A 15,044-nucleotide genomic window follows, 5' to 3' on the forward strand; every position below is an offset into this window, starting at 1 on the left:
GCCGTGACACTGTGTTCTGATGCAATCCTTAGGTCGTCACGAGCGCATAGGAATTCGCGAATCTCAATTTGGATACCATTTGAGCCTCGAACGAATTTTCCATATTGTGCGATTATCGGGTTCAATACTGTTGAGCCGTTGGATCGTAATCAATTTTAGATAGGTTGTTCCAGATAATTTTAGAAACGTGTAGGATTCGACGGATTGTGAATCGGAGTCCTGGATACTCCGAAAACGCGAACCCTAGGGCTAGGGTTTAGAAATTATGCGATTACACGATCGTGATTAATTCGACCGTCCGATTGACAGCAATACCCTCGGGACATGTGTCCTAAATATATTGGACCTTCTAGCGTCATCCGGATCATATTGTACCCGTGGGGTTCAGGATTGACTTTTTGGACTTTAGCGCTTTTTGAGTCCCAATATACTGCTAAACTATCCCACGTGGAAGGAAAGCTGTTATGGGCATAGGGATCACTTTAAATTAACGCACGTACTTTTAGGAGCCGGGGGTAGGGTTTTTAAATCAATACTATATTGTATTAATAGAATATTATGGTCATTGACTCAGGCACCCGGGCACCAGTTGACCCGCAGGAGGGACCTTCAAGAGGTCCGGCGAGCTCAGACTATCCGTGAGTGGACTCTTTGTTTTAATGAATGAATTTAAGCAGTTCAATTTCAGTTATAAGCTGTTTTATGCTGTTAAATATTTTATGTTGCATGCTGCCGAGTGAAATTTCCTTTAAAGCATATAGGAAAAGATATTCTCGTTAATTATCAGATAAATAGCAGCAGAATATTAAAGGTTACAGAAAGTTATTTATTCAACAGATTTTCTTCAGAAACTTTATATTTTCTTAAATCACCTTGTATCCAGTATTAAATGTTGCCTTCGGTTTATATTTGTTGCCTTCGGTTTAGTCAGCATGCTTGACAGTTGCCCCACGAAGTTCCTTGGTACTCGAACTCGTGTGGAGCGAGTAATGAGGATAAAGGTGGACTACGGTTCCCTGAATCCTGCGAGTTGCTGCTCGGACTGACCTCGTGTCACTGAGACCTGCGAGTATGTGTCACCCATGGTGATGCAAGGAATTGACGGATCTAAGAATTTGACGGAAATAGGGGTACATCTAGGTGATAGTGTTCAACTGTTTTCAAATGTATAGTTATATACATGCATTGATTTCAGAAATATAGAAAATAAGCTAGTTTGTATAATTGTTTTTACAGTGGGGTTAGTATGTTCATATAGTATTTTCTAAACTTTGTTTTTGGGTCCACTCACCCTTCTTGTTGTTTTGCGCCCCCAGGCAGTAGACGTGCACAGGAATCCATCACAGGGCCACTTCCCATCTTCCGCGCCTTTCTTTGATGTAGGATTTGTATTTTGTACAAAGATTCACTCTTTTGTAAATTCTTAGTAGTCGCTCTGACGTTTTGCCCTAGACTGAGCTTTGATCTCTTGGCATGTGTATATATATGTATGTTGGCAGTTGGTTGTATATATATACTTGTTTTGACAGGTGTAAAGATTTTGGTATTGAGCCAGATACAAGGGAAACTCTGCCGGTTTTTCGGTAGAAGTCAACCTTGTTATTTTTATCATGTTGTGTATAGAAGGGCAAATAGGTCATTTGTGCCCGACATCCTCCAGGTGTCGGACTCACACAGGGTCTGGCTCGGATTCCAAAATGGAATTTGGATCGGGTCCTGTCAAAATGTGTTTTATGCAGGTTGAAATTTTTGGGATTGTTCAAATTACAGGGGAGACTCTGCCAAAATTTTGGTAGAAAGTCTTGATCTTTAGTACGTGGGCCTGGCATAGGGGTGATGTCGGAATTTCCACAGGATTCGTCTTGGGTTTCGGGGAATTCGGGGTGGATCCTGTCACTTCTAGGCAACTTAAGAAGCATAAGTTGAATACCCTACGCACGATTTCGAGCTTGCTGCTGTAGTGTTCGAGTTAAAGATTTGGTGACATTATCTTTACTGGGAGACATGCTAAATTTTTACGGATCATAATAAAGGGCTAAAGTATTTGTTCACCTGGCAGGAATTAAATTTGAGACAAAGGAGATGGTTAGAATTGATAAAGGACTATGATTGTACCATTGAACATCATACTAGGAGAGCTAATGTTGTGGCTAAAGCTCTTAGCAGGAAGTCGTCTAGGTCCTTGGCTCATCTTCGAGGGAAGTATCTTCCATTGTTGGTTGAATTGAGAAAGTCGAGAGTTGGGTTAAATATGGATGATCAAGGAGCTTTGCTTGCTACTCTCCACGTAAGACCGGTGTTAGTTGAACGAATTATCGAAGCCCAAATGCAGGATCCATTAATTTTACACGTTAAGGTTGGAGGTTGAAAATGGTACAGGAACAGATTATTCTATGAGAAGGGATGAAGCTTTGATGGTAGGAACAAGATTGTATGTTCCCGGGGATAAAGCACTAAAGAGGGAAATTCTTGAGGAGGCCCATTGTTATAAGATTATAAGATAATTAAATTACAAAAATATACTGCACCCTAAGAAATCATTATTGGTGGCCTGTAATCAAGCAAATTCCAAGCTATGCAAAGTTCTTGAAGGACCTTTGTACCAACAAGAGGAAATTCAAATATCATGAAACGGTTGCACTAACGGAAGAGGTTTATGCTGTTTTGCAAAGGAAGCTCCCTCCCAAGTTAAAAGATCCATGAAGTTTTACAATTCCTTGTGTTATTGGTGATAAAATGTTTGAATCCCGCCAAGCGCAAACACTATGTGCTCTCTCTGCAGAGATAGAAACGTTCTCTTTACTCTTACAATCCTCAAGTGAGAGATCTCAGACAGTTTGCTCATAAGCTCAATGATTGTGATGCCTCTTAAGGTGATTTCTTGGCTACTCTTGAAGAAATCTCACAACCATCCACTAGAGAAAATGCATTTTTGATACTCAATAGCTTGAAGCCATAGCAGAAAACCCAAATGTTCTTCAATTGGGTGAAAACCCATAATTGTTTAAGAAAAAAGAAAATTAAAACAAAAACAAAAACTGCATCCCTATCCCTACATCCCTACCCTTCCCCTCCCCCTCCATCTCCCCATATGCCCGCATCCTCTTTTTCTCTCTCTCTCTCTCTCTCTCTGTTACCCCCGAGCCAAACCTCAGCCCACTCCCTGTCATCCACGACCCACTCACTGCCCCTCTATCTTTCCCTCATCTTCTTTTTTTTCCCCTTATCTTTCTTTGTGTGTTATCTTTTCCATTTGCGAAAGGTGCCTCTGATTTTTTTCCCCCAACTACCCAAACCACCCCCACGCTTGAGCCTTACATGTGACCCAACAGAGGGACCGTTTGCAGGGAGAGAGAGAGAGAGAGAGAGAGAGAGAGAGAGAGAGAGAGAGATGTAATTTTTGTTTTTGTTTTAATCTTATTTTTTCTAAAATATTAATTTTCTTTACAATTTTTTTTTATGGATTTTAAGTTTTAAAATCTAAATTGAAATTTTTAATTATTATTTTTTGAAAAATGAGGTAAAGTGAGATAAAATTGTGTGAAATATGGGATAAAGTGAGACAAAATGAGATTCATGGGGTAAAGTGAGACTCAAATACACTTTTAGGAGGTATATAAAGAAATAAGCCTAAAAAAAAAAAAAACCAACCCACCTCATCCTCCCCCACTTTAATCCCAACCCCCATCTCATCGATGTTCTGCAACAGCCTCTTGGTATCCCACCCTCCCCATTCTCTCTCTCTCTCTCTCTCTGAACAAACCCAGAGCCTTGCAGCCCCTATAAACGTTTGAAGAGAGAAATAGAGGGAGAGAGGAGAAGGGGACATGGAGGGAAGGGAAGAAAAGGTGGGCTGTGAGGAGGAGAAGATGGGGCGCTGGGGCAATGGTTATCGGGCTGGGAGGTGGGAGAGGGAAATAGGTTTTTATTTTATAGTTTTTAATTTATTTACTATTTTATTTAATTGGACTCTTTTACCCCTATATTTGACAGTAATATTGATAGAATCTAACGGTAGGACCAATGCGCCGATTAATAAAGAGTTGGTGAACCATTTAAACGAATAATTTAATTGAAGGACTAAAATGCAACTCAAGTGTAAATTTGAGGACCATTTAAGTAAATAACTCTACTATAATAATATATAGCCTTGCTTGTGTGTAACATATCACATATCTAGGGGCTGCTATGTGTCTTTGATATTCTTCAACAAATGAGAAATCAAACAGAACAGTATTTAAATATTTGATATGCATCTCAAATTAAAAATGAAGCAATTAAGTCGAACATCTACATCGATCCATTGAGAAAAGGACGTAACGAAATAGAAAATTTAGGTCAATTAGTACTCTATAATCAAGTTGGAGCTTGCACTAGCTTTTATTAAATTATGAAAGGAAATACACGGAGAAGATTATAAGATAATTATCTCCAGTCATTTAAGAGGATAGAATTGCAAGTTGCAATTGCTTTAACAAAGTTGTGGCCTGTAATCAAGCAAATTCCAAGTTATGCAAAGTTCTTGAAGGACCTTTGTACCAACAAGAGGAAATTCAAATATCATTTGGTTATCGGACTTCACATGCATAGACGGAAGAGAATCTGGTTCAGTTGTGAAGAGCCTGATTTATCATTCCTCACATCAATTTAAGAATAAAAGTAATCTACTTGTGGGTAGACGCTTTAAGAATAAAATATTATATCACTAATCTGATAAATATTCTGCACCAGTCAAGACCACATGCAGTTGTCTTGTCTTGGTTACACAACCTACAATACCTTTTGTCCAGCTCCATGTCTTGGTTCCACGTGCAGTTGTCTTTATTATGTCATGTCTTCTTCTCAACACTTCCCCACAAAAACATCAGCTCACTGTGTTCATCATAAGGCAAGGTTTGAACACTGCAAAAACATCAGCTAACTGTTCAGCAGAGGGCAAGATTTGAACGCGGTGAGTGTCGAAGGCAATACGTTCCAGAACAAAGTGATATTTTCATATATACCTTTCGAAAACTAGTCCAAAAAAGAGCCAGACCCTTGCCTGCCTCTTCTTCTCCGTGTCTCAACCTTAGTTTTTTGGGGCTGCTTCTCAGCCTCCTGTTCAGATTTTGGCTAGGTCTCCCACCTTTGGATCCTTGTTGTATGTGTTGTTGAAGTTTTGGAGTTTGGTGGTAGATCTAGGTAGATCTCCTTTGGATCTATTTTATGTGGAGGTGTAGCTGCTGGATCTAGGTAGATCTTCCATCATATGGTATTGTGGGATCGTGAGTTCCATGATTGGTAGAAGGAAGTTTTTTTTTTTTATTAAGGTCATTTCTGGAATTGGTCTCTTCTTTGGTTTTCATTATATTTCCTTGAGAATACTAATGAGTTTTCAGTGTCTTTTATTTGATTGAATTAGGCACCATCTCTGGTTTTCCATTTCTGCCTTTTGGTTTAGTAATCTTTTTGATCTGATGGAACCAGACCTCATCTTTGGTTTTCAGATTCTTGCTCCTCCCTGCCTTTCAATCTTACAAGGTTGTTTGCTCTTCCAATCAAGGTAATAATCTCAATCTATCCTTGATCTTTATTTTTATATTTTTTATATAGCAATTTATGATTTCAGATTATGGTTTCTTCTGTATATTTTTCATGGCATCTTGTAATTTTGGTCTATATTTGAGAAGAGGAATTGGGTCTGATTGCTTCATTTGGGTCTATCGTTGATTTTGAGTTATAGAAAAAAAAGAGATAAAAAACAGAGAACATAAAACTATTAGAAAAGTGTTGGTGGGACCATAAATGTATTATTAATTATAAAGATGAATTGGCACCTCAAAATGGTGCTTTTTTTAAAATCAACTTAGGAGACAAATTCATATCAATAGCTAGTGTGTGTTTTTTTAGTTGTGATTGTGTTGTCTGATATAATGATTATGTCATGTCTTCTCCTCAGCAAGTTGTTTTCCTTGTGTGCTCGAAGAAAATATGACTGAAGCAATAGTTTCCTTTGTGATTGAAAGACTTGGAGAATTCATCATCCAAGATGCAAAGTTCTTGTTTGGAGTCAGCGATAAAGTTGAGTTTGCACAAACTGAGCTGCAACTCATGCAGGGTTTTCTGAAAGATGCAGATCTAAGGCAACGAGATGATGAAACGGTACGTGTTTGGGTTGCACAAATAAGAAAGGCTGCTTATGATCTGGAGGATGTCATAGAAATATTTATCTTGAGAGTGGCTACAAAGAAGCGAGGCATGAAGCATGTTCTGAAAAGGTTTGGTTGTGTGTTAAAGGAAGGAGTTGATCTTCACAAGATTGGGTCACAAATTGAGAATGTTACCACCCAACTTTCTAATTTGAGGTCAAGCTTGCAAACTTATAACATTAAGGAAATAAGGAACTCTAGAGGTGCCACTTCTTTGTATGAGAGGCAGCAGCAAGTAAGGCGAACTTATTCTCATATTATTGAACGTGATGTTGTTGGGTTAGAGAATAGTGCGGAAGAATTGGTCAAGCATTTGGTGAAGAAAGAATTTAGCCACCGAATTGTTTCTATCTGGGGTATGGGTGGTCTGGGAAAGACCACCCTTGCAAAACAAATTTATCGTCATAATGAAGTTAGACGCCATTTTGGTTGCTTTGTTTGGATATGTATATCTCAACAATTCCAAGTGAGATCTGTTTGGGAAGAAATTTTAATTAAACTTATTTCTGCTACCACTGCGCAAAGAGAAGAATTTGCAAAACTGAGGGATGATGAAATAGCCAAGAAGATATATCTTCTACAACAAAAAAGTAGATGTTTGGTAGTCCTTGACGATATTTGGAGCATTGAGGCATGGGAGTCACTGAAAGCTGCGTTTCCTTTGTATGATGCGGAAACAGAAAGTAGAATATTACTCACCACTCGCAACAAAGACGTAGCTTTACATTCAAATGGATTCATCCACCAACCTCGCCCATTAAATGACGATGAAAGCTGGGAACTTTTTGAGAAGATAGCAGTCTTTGGAAGAGAAGGAATAAGTATTCTCTCATCCCAATGTCTCTACTTTAATTTCATATTTGTCAATTAAATGCAATAGATAAGAACTTTTCATATTCCATTGGCCACTACATTTGAGAGAGACCAAAAAAAAAAAAAAGCTTTTATTTCTACACACCTGTCTTATTTCCCTACTCAGCTTATCTTCCTACCCACCATTTGAAAAAACACAATCCTATTTTTCCACCCACCATTACTCCTAAAATACCCTTCAATTATAATTTAGTACTAACTGATGAGATGACATATGTGGGACCCATCTTCTTAAACATAAATTAATTATAATATTAATAAAACATTTTAAAAACTAATTAAAAATAAGAAAAAGATTTATAATAAGGAGCCACTATTGATTATAATATGAATAAATTGATTATAATAAAAATGGCTGCAGTGCGGTGGAGGAAGAGGGAGGACGGAGGAGGGTGGGGTGTGCGTGTTGTGCGGGAAGGGTTTTGATATATTTTGAATAATATTTTTAGTTGTTTTTAATTGGTTTTAATGTTTAATGTTCTTTATCGATAAAAGAGTATGAGTTTTGATTACCTTATCATTTAGAAATTGAAAAATGAATCTCGAACTTGTCCGCTGAACCCATATTTTTTTATTTCGGGAAATAATGTTGTGCGAAAACACTCCAATACATAATCGTTGATGGATTACATAACTATCACACACAAGCCATGCAAAGATAAAGCACACACTCAAACTGAAAAGTAAACTCACACACAAAGAACACAAGAATTTATAGAGGTTCGATGTTATGGTTACAATGAATAACCCCCTTTGCTCTCTCACAAACCCTAGCTCTCTTTTCTCTCACCCTTGGCTGAAACTCAATTTGATACCTTGATTTTCTCACGTTATGAAAACCTAGTGCTAAAGTGCCTATTTACAGTTCATAGGACTTAAGTACAAACCTAATAGTAATAGAAGACTTAACCTAGTAAAATAGACTAGCATAATACCAATCACGCATAGCAGGAAAAACACGCGGTGACTGATTGCCCAATACTTGCCATAGGTCGGTTTGCACAGAACCTCCAACTTCTCTCCAACATTGCGACCTCTGCTCTCGGGATTATGCGATCGATAGTTTTTGAAAGAAGTGACTGGTCGCTTCTTGCTTCTCCTTCCTATTTTTGCATCTTTAAGTGAACCAACTTCAGCAGTTAAAACCCATCTCAAAGTAGTTTTTGTGTTCCAAGTTATTAAACTTGGTGCAATTGTCATTACATTAGTTTTGTCAATTATCTAGCATAAGTGTTTTATTTTATTTTGTTGTTGATATATCTAGCATATGTTGAGTAAAAGCATAAACTGACAGTGTAAAAATTGTTTGAAAAAAAAAAATGAACATTTTATTTTAGACAAGTGATTAGTGTAATTCTTTAATTATTTACTTTTACAATGCAAAGTTGCTAATATAACAATGAATTTAGTGTTGATTATTTTTCAGCCTTTGAAGTTTCCACAAAGATGAAAGAATTAGGAAAGAAAATGCTTCAACATTGTGTCGGCTTGCCATTAGCCGTCATTGTGCTCGCAGGACTACTCGCCAGAAAGGACACAATTAATGAGTGGGAGACAGTCCTTAAGAATGTTTATGCATACATAAGAAGAGGCAAAGACCATGAACATGAAGTCACGGGTACATCGTGGGTGTTGTCGTTGAGTTATGATAACTTACCGTATTATTTAAAACCATGTTTTTTATATTTGGGCCATTTTCCTGAAGATTTTGAGATATCAGTGAAAAGATTGACTCAGTTATGGATGGCAGAAGGTCTTATATCCTTGGTGCAACAAAGACAAGGTTCAATGGAAACAATGGAGGAGATAGCTTTTAGTTACTTAAATGAATTAGTGGAAAGGTGTATGGTTCAAATTGGAGAACGGGGTTCAATTAGAAAGATTAAATCTTGTCAGCTTCATGATCTCATGCGAGACTTGTGCTTGTTGAAGGCAGAAGAGGAGAACTTTCTCCAAACTGTCAATTTGTCGCATAGGGAGACAATGTATGCTCTTCCTTCTCCCACGGTAACTGAGGCAACACTAAAAGGTAAGGTTCGAAGACTTGCCATTTATGTGGATGATAATGTTGATAAATTGTTTCCATCAAGATATGAAAGAGACAACCGCCTTAGATCTCTGTTATACTTCGGCCCAAGATACTGGATGCCAAGTAATAACAAGTTAGTGTCGCCACTATTCAAGGACTTCAAATTGCTTAGAGTTTTGAAGGTTGAAGGTATAGAGCTATTAGTAAAATTGCCTAGTGAAATTGGGAATATGGTCCACTTGAGATTTTTAAGTCTAAGGCATAGTTTTATAAAATGGTTGCCATCGTCCTTAGGTAATTTGATATGTATGCAAACTCTGGATTTACGCATTAACGGAACGAATGTAGTTCCAGATGTATTTTGGATGATGGAACAATTGAGGCATTTGTATTTACCCTTTTATTACACCGCTCGGGGTAAAAAACTTCGACTGTCCACTCTTCATGATTTGCAGACTCTACACCATGTTTCAAGCCTCTGCTGTGACTTGAACGATCTTACTCAGTTAACCAGTCTTAGAAAACTGGTCATACGAGTGACAAGTCCCTTGAAAAATTTGGAGGAAACCTTAAAATCTATAAGCAGCACACTTGATCGCATTCAATCTCTATATGTGCTCAACTTACGTGAAATTCATAGTGGTACGGAGGTTGCACAGATTGTGTTAAGTTGCCGTCATATATACAAGCTACATTTGAATGGGCGAACTGTAGAGTTACCGGACCTTCAACACTTTCCGAACCTCACTAAGTTAACACTGTGTCGCTGTGATCTCAAGGCCAACCAGATGGCCGTGCTAGAGAAGCAGCCAAATCTTAAAACTCTTCGCCTTATGGAGCAAACTTTTGAGGATGGATTAGACACACTGGTTTTCTCCAAAGGAAGCTTTCTTCAACTTGAATCTCTTTTCCTCATTTGCATTTACGAATTAAGGGACTTCACGGTGGAAGAAGGAGCCATGCCTAGCCTCCGCCGATTGTGCATGAAACGTTGCAGTGGATTGACGACACTTCCAGATGGGCTGAGACATATTACTACACTCTGGGAATTAAGCTTCACAGAGATGTCTAGGACATTGCATAGTAGGCTTCAGGTCGGAGGAGATGATTTCTATAAAATCCAACATGTGCCTTCGATTGTATTTGCCAACATGCGGGAGGACTAGGTACTTCTTAATTTCCGAGTGTGGTCAAGGTTAATTCATTTGTTGTGTAACGTGTTCTTCATTTTGCATCTTTGCGTCATTCTTCCATTTATTAATTTTCTTTTTTATTGTTATACTGCAGTTGGTGGTTGTCTGTTTTGCTTGCTCTTTGTTATATTGTGCTGCATATACTTACTGTCGAGAGTTTCCCTTATATTGGGAGGGACTGCATTCAAAAAACAACACTACAAGCTGAGGTAACCATTTTCCTTTCTTATTTCGTGTGCTTTATATATTGTTAGCCATGCCTCACAATTTTACTCTAATCCAAATAAGGATAAAGCTGCTCACTGTGATAAAGATAGACAGATGTACAATAAGTTTCCTCTTATAACAACACTTGTACCAATATATTGAACGATTCACATCCACAATATCTTTTCTACATATATGATGGTCGAAGATGATCATATGGAAATTGAATCACTGGTATGTCATAATGTCACATAATTATCGTAAAGTATTCTATCATAACTTAAAACTAATGTATTTTTGTGTTTTGGATATTTGCAAATTTGTTCTCTTGTTAAAAGGTACTAATTCTATTTTTCTTAGGTGAGAAGTGAGGACATATGAATATATTTGTCGGGGAAGCTAACTAGATGTTTAGAAAAGCATGTTAGATGATCAGTTAAATGGAAGTTAGTATATACTTGTGCCCTCAATAGAGTGCAAATATATCTTTGTACTCTGTTTTGATTCTGTTCTCTTCATATGAATATGCTGGGGCTGCTTTGAGGTACTATATGTCAGGCTATTATGCTTTTGCTGTCTCCTTCGAATTATAGGGTCTTCATTATTTACTAATCTTCAAATCCCTGTGTTTTGGTGGATCCTGAGCCAGACTTCACGGAAAGAGCGATACGGGTAAATGAGTGAAGCTACCTCAAAGGAAGGAATGGATGACACCATTGGGCCAATGTCGATAGAGTGCGCCGATGATGACGTCATATACAAAAGCGTGGTAGAATGTTAGGACCCAAATATCCCAAATTGAGAGCTCTCGAGAACCCTTTCCATACAAGTTAATATTTAATTGTAAGTTCTACCCATGGCCCCTCTTCTCACAAGGAGAAGATCTTACTGTAGTTACCACCTATGGCTTCATCAGAAATTTATCTCTAAGACTCTTTTTAATCATTTTGGTTAAATATTTCCAAGTCTAGTGTAATTCTATGTGTGTATGCCTAAAGTTTGTGTAATCCTATGGTTAACTGTTTTAGAAGCGTAAGGATATCCGTGTTCGACTGCTTGCAATAAATTTCATCCATGAAACCCTTGTGCACAATTGGTAATTGCTCAATGAAATTTTAGTGAAGAGTATGTTTCTTGTGAAGAAACCTTTCATCCTTAGCCTAAAAGGATTTGGATTAAATTTAATTGGAACGGATTAGCCTAGTTGTAATCCAATCCAACATCAATTATAGCCCAAACGTGGCATTAATGGAGGATCATCTAATTCCTAATTCCCATGCCACATTTGAGCTCGCAACCTGCAGCCTGTATTCAATTTTCCTGTTGTGGTTTTTTAGTTTTTTGTTAACATGGATTCGGTCTGATCAGTTGATATATATATAATTAAATATACAGAAACGTTGATATAGATCTAAATTTTCATTGAAGAGTTAGGTTTAATTCCCGGATTTGGGGACTTTGATCCAAGTCCTTTGACTTTGTGCCACGTAGAATTACATTCCATTTTAAATATTTTTTGATTTTCCCACTTCCCTTTTCTCCACTTACACTCCCTTTTTCTTTTTAATACTTTTTAATCAATTTTGTTTATTCTCTTTCCTATTCTACCCTTACCCTACATTAATTTCTTTTTATTTCACTTTTATATTAGTTTTTTTTTAATACTTAATTTTCCAACTTGCACTCCATTTTTAATATTTTTTTTCCCTTAATTGAGTAAGAAATTAAGTTTTTTTTCCCCCCCCCTAATACTGAAAATGGAGTATAAGTTAAAAAATTAAGTATAAAGAAAAATAAATAATATAAAAGTAAAGCAAAAAAGAAATTAATGTAGGGTAAAAATAGAATAGGAAAGAGAAAGAAAAAAATTGATTAAAAAGCAAAAGGGAGTGTAAGTGGAAAAAATGGGTAACATACAATTTTATTTTGTCTATTTTTGTATCTGACTTATAAGTAGTCTTCTAATTTATGTTCCTAACTTATAGGTATAGTCTTTTAATTTATGTTCTAACTTATAAGTAACATGATTTATCATCACTAAGATTTTTTCGTTGGTAATAATTACACTATTTACTTGTATGTTAGGTAAATTAATGTGGGTACTTGTTTGATTGATTGGTATAATATGTGGGTCTTTACTTTTTATGGATTAAATTGTATTTTATCCATAATTAGGAATATTATCAAGGAAAGAATTCAAAATTTAAATTTTGGAATTCAATTACAAGGAAATAATCCATTAAATTTAAAATTTTCAATGTGTTTTCCTTATTTACCTCAAAGGGTAAAATCAACACAACAAAAAAAGTGATAAATGTCAAAGGACCTACATATAAACGCGTGGACTAAACCCAATGACAGCTAATCATTTTGGACCTAAATCTAAAAAGCCCTTAAATATAATTAGTTTCCTTGTATATACTTAATTTTTTATTCTTTTGGGGGAGAAGAAAATGCAGACAATAAGGGTCTAGATGGTAGGAGCGTAATCCAGAAGTTTGGATTAAATTGGCATGGCGGGTAGCATATTTGTGCCAGCATTAGCTGTATCGATGGTCTCAATGGCAACCAAAGGCCATAATTAAACACATCGGCAAAGAAGACGACTTCACCCTTAGGGTTGCTTAATGCTTCTAACAGCTTAAGGATCCGCATCACTACCGAATCCGGGATATGGTAATCCGCCCAGATCTTGGCCAACTCCCAATCCGTCAGCATGTTCAACTCCAGGAAGTCTGCTTTAAAGACTAGACCATTTGGCTGTGCCATCGGCACCCGTTGGTTACCAGTCACAACTCTCAAAATCCCTTCAGCAGGAATGGACGTTGAACCTTTGGCCGCTTGATCACCATGACCAGATGTAGAATTTCTGATTGATAACTCGTGTGTTGATCCATCACACCAGTATCTTGCATAAGAAACTCCACATAGTGGGCCATATATTGGCCCGAAGAGAACTTGAAGCAGGACACATAGTGCATGCAGCTTCGACAGGCACTACTCACATTGAATATACAAGTATATCGATAGTACTCAGGCTACACCCATCGCCATTGCTTCTGATATACTCAACCCTAAAACAGATTTCTAAGCATATGTGTGAAAGAAGTGCAATTCACTTACCCAAAGAAAACGTGATGATGATTGTTTGATAGCCGGTAGCAAAGGATGCTCAGCGAAAACAATCAAGGAAGTGAAAGAGAAAGACTAGATGAGGGAGGTTCTGCCACAAGAGAAGAGAAATAGACAAATTTAAGTCTGGAATAGCCGGTAGCAAAAACAACCGAGGAAGTGAAAGAGAAAGACTAGATGAATGAGGTAAATGAGTGAAGCTGCCTCAAAGGAAGGAATGGATGACACCATTGGGCCAATGTCGATAAAGTGCGCCGATGATGACGTCATATACATAAGCGTGGTAGAATGTTAGAACCCAAATATCCCAAGTTGAGAGCTCTCGAGAACCCTTTCCATACAAGTTAATTTTTAAGTGTAAGTTCTACTCATGGCCCCTCTTCTCACAAGGAGAAGATCTTACTGTAGTTACCACCTATGGCTTCATCAGAAATTTATCTTTAAGACTCTTTTTAATCATTTTGGTTAGATATTTCCAAGTCTAGTGTAATTCTATGTGTGTATGCCTAAAGTTTGTGTAATCCTATGGTTAACTGTTTTAGAAGCGTAAGGATATCCGTGTTCAACTGCTTGCAATACATTTCATCCATGAAACCCTTGTGTACAATTGGTAATTGCTCAATGAAATTTTAGTGAAGAATATGTTTCTTGTGAAGAAACCTTTCATCCTTAGCCTAAAAGGATTTGGATTAAATTTAATTGGAATGGATTAGCCTAGTTGTAATCCAATCCAACATCAATTATAGCCCAAACGTGGCATTAATGGAGGATCATCTAATTCCTAATTCCCATGCCACATTTGAGCTCGCAACCTGCAGCCTGTATTCAATTTTCCTGTTGTGGTTTTTTAGTTTTTTGTTAACGTGGATTCGGTTTGATCAGTTGATACATATATAATTTAATATACAGAAACGTTGATATAGATCCAAATTTTCATTGAGGAGTTGGGTTTAATTCCCGGATTTGGAGACTTTGATCTAAGTCCTTTTTTGTGCCACGTAGAATTACATTCTATTTTAAATATTTTTGATGTAATTATTATTTTATTTTAAAAATCATTTTTTGTTCCAATATTGCCCCTTATGACTTGAATCGGGTAATAGTAATTTATGTCATATTGCCTATTGCATAGGTATATATATATGTTTTTTCATATTTTCGACAATGTGTAATAGTATTTTATGCACCTTTTTTTTTTTTTTTTTTGGGATATGATTTCCCAACTCCCCTTTTCTCCACTTACACTCCCTTGTGGTTTTTAATACTTTTTAATTAATTTTGTTTCTTCTCTTTCCTATTCTATTCTTATCCTACATTAATTTCTTTTTACTTCACTTTTATATCAGTTCTTTTTTATTTATTTTTAAAATACTTAATTTTTCAATTTGCACTCCATTTTTAATATTTTTTTTCCCTTAATCG

The 15,044-nt window shown here is 36.8% G+C and overlaps 1 pseudogene; it reads left to right on the top strand.

The window, feature by feature from the left end:
- LOC18788174 lies at positions 4,669-11,580 on the top strand (annotated as a pseudogene).

Source organism: Prunus persica, chromosome G1 (genome assembly GCF_000346465.2).
Source record: "Prunus persica cultivar Lovell chromosome G1, Prunus_persica_NCBIv2, whole genome shotgun sequence".
NCBI classification, from domain to species: domain Eukaryota; kingdom Viridiplantae; phylum Streptophyta; class Magnoliopsida; order Rosales; family Rosaceae; genus Prunus; species Prunus persica.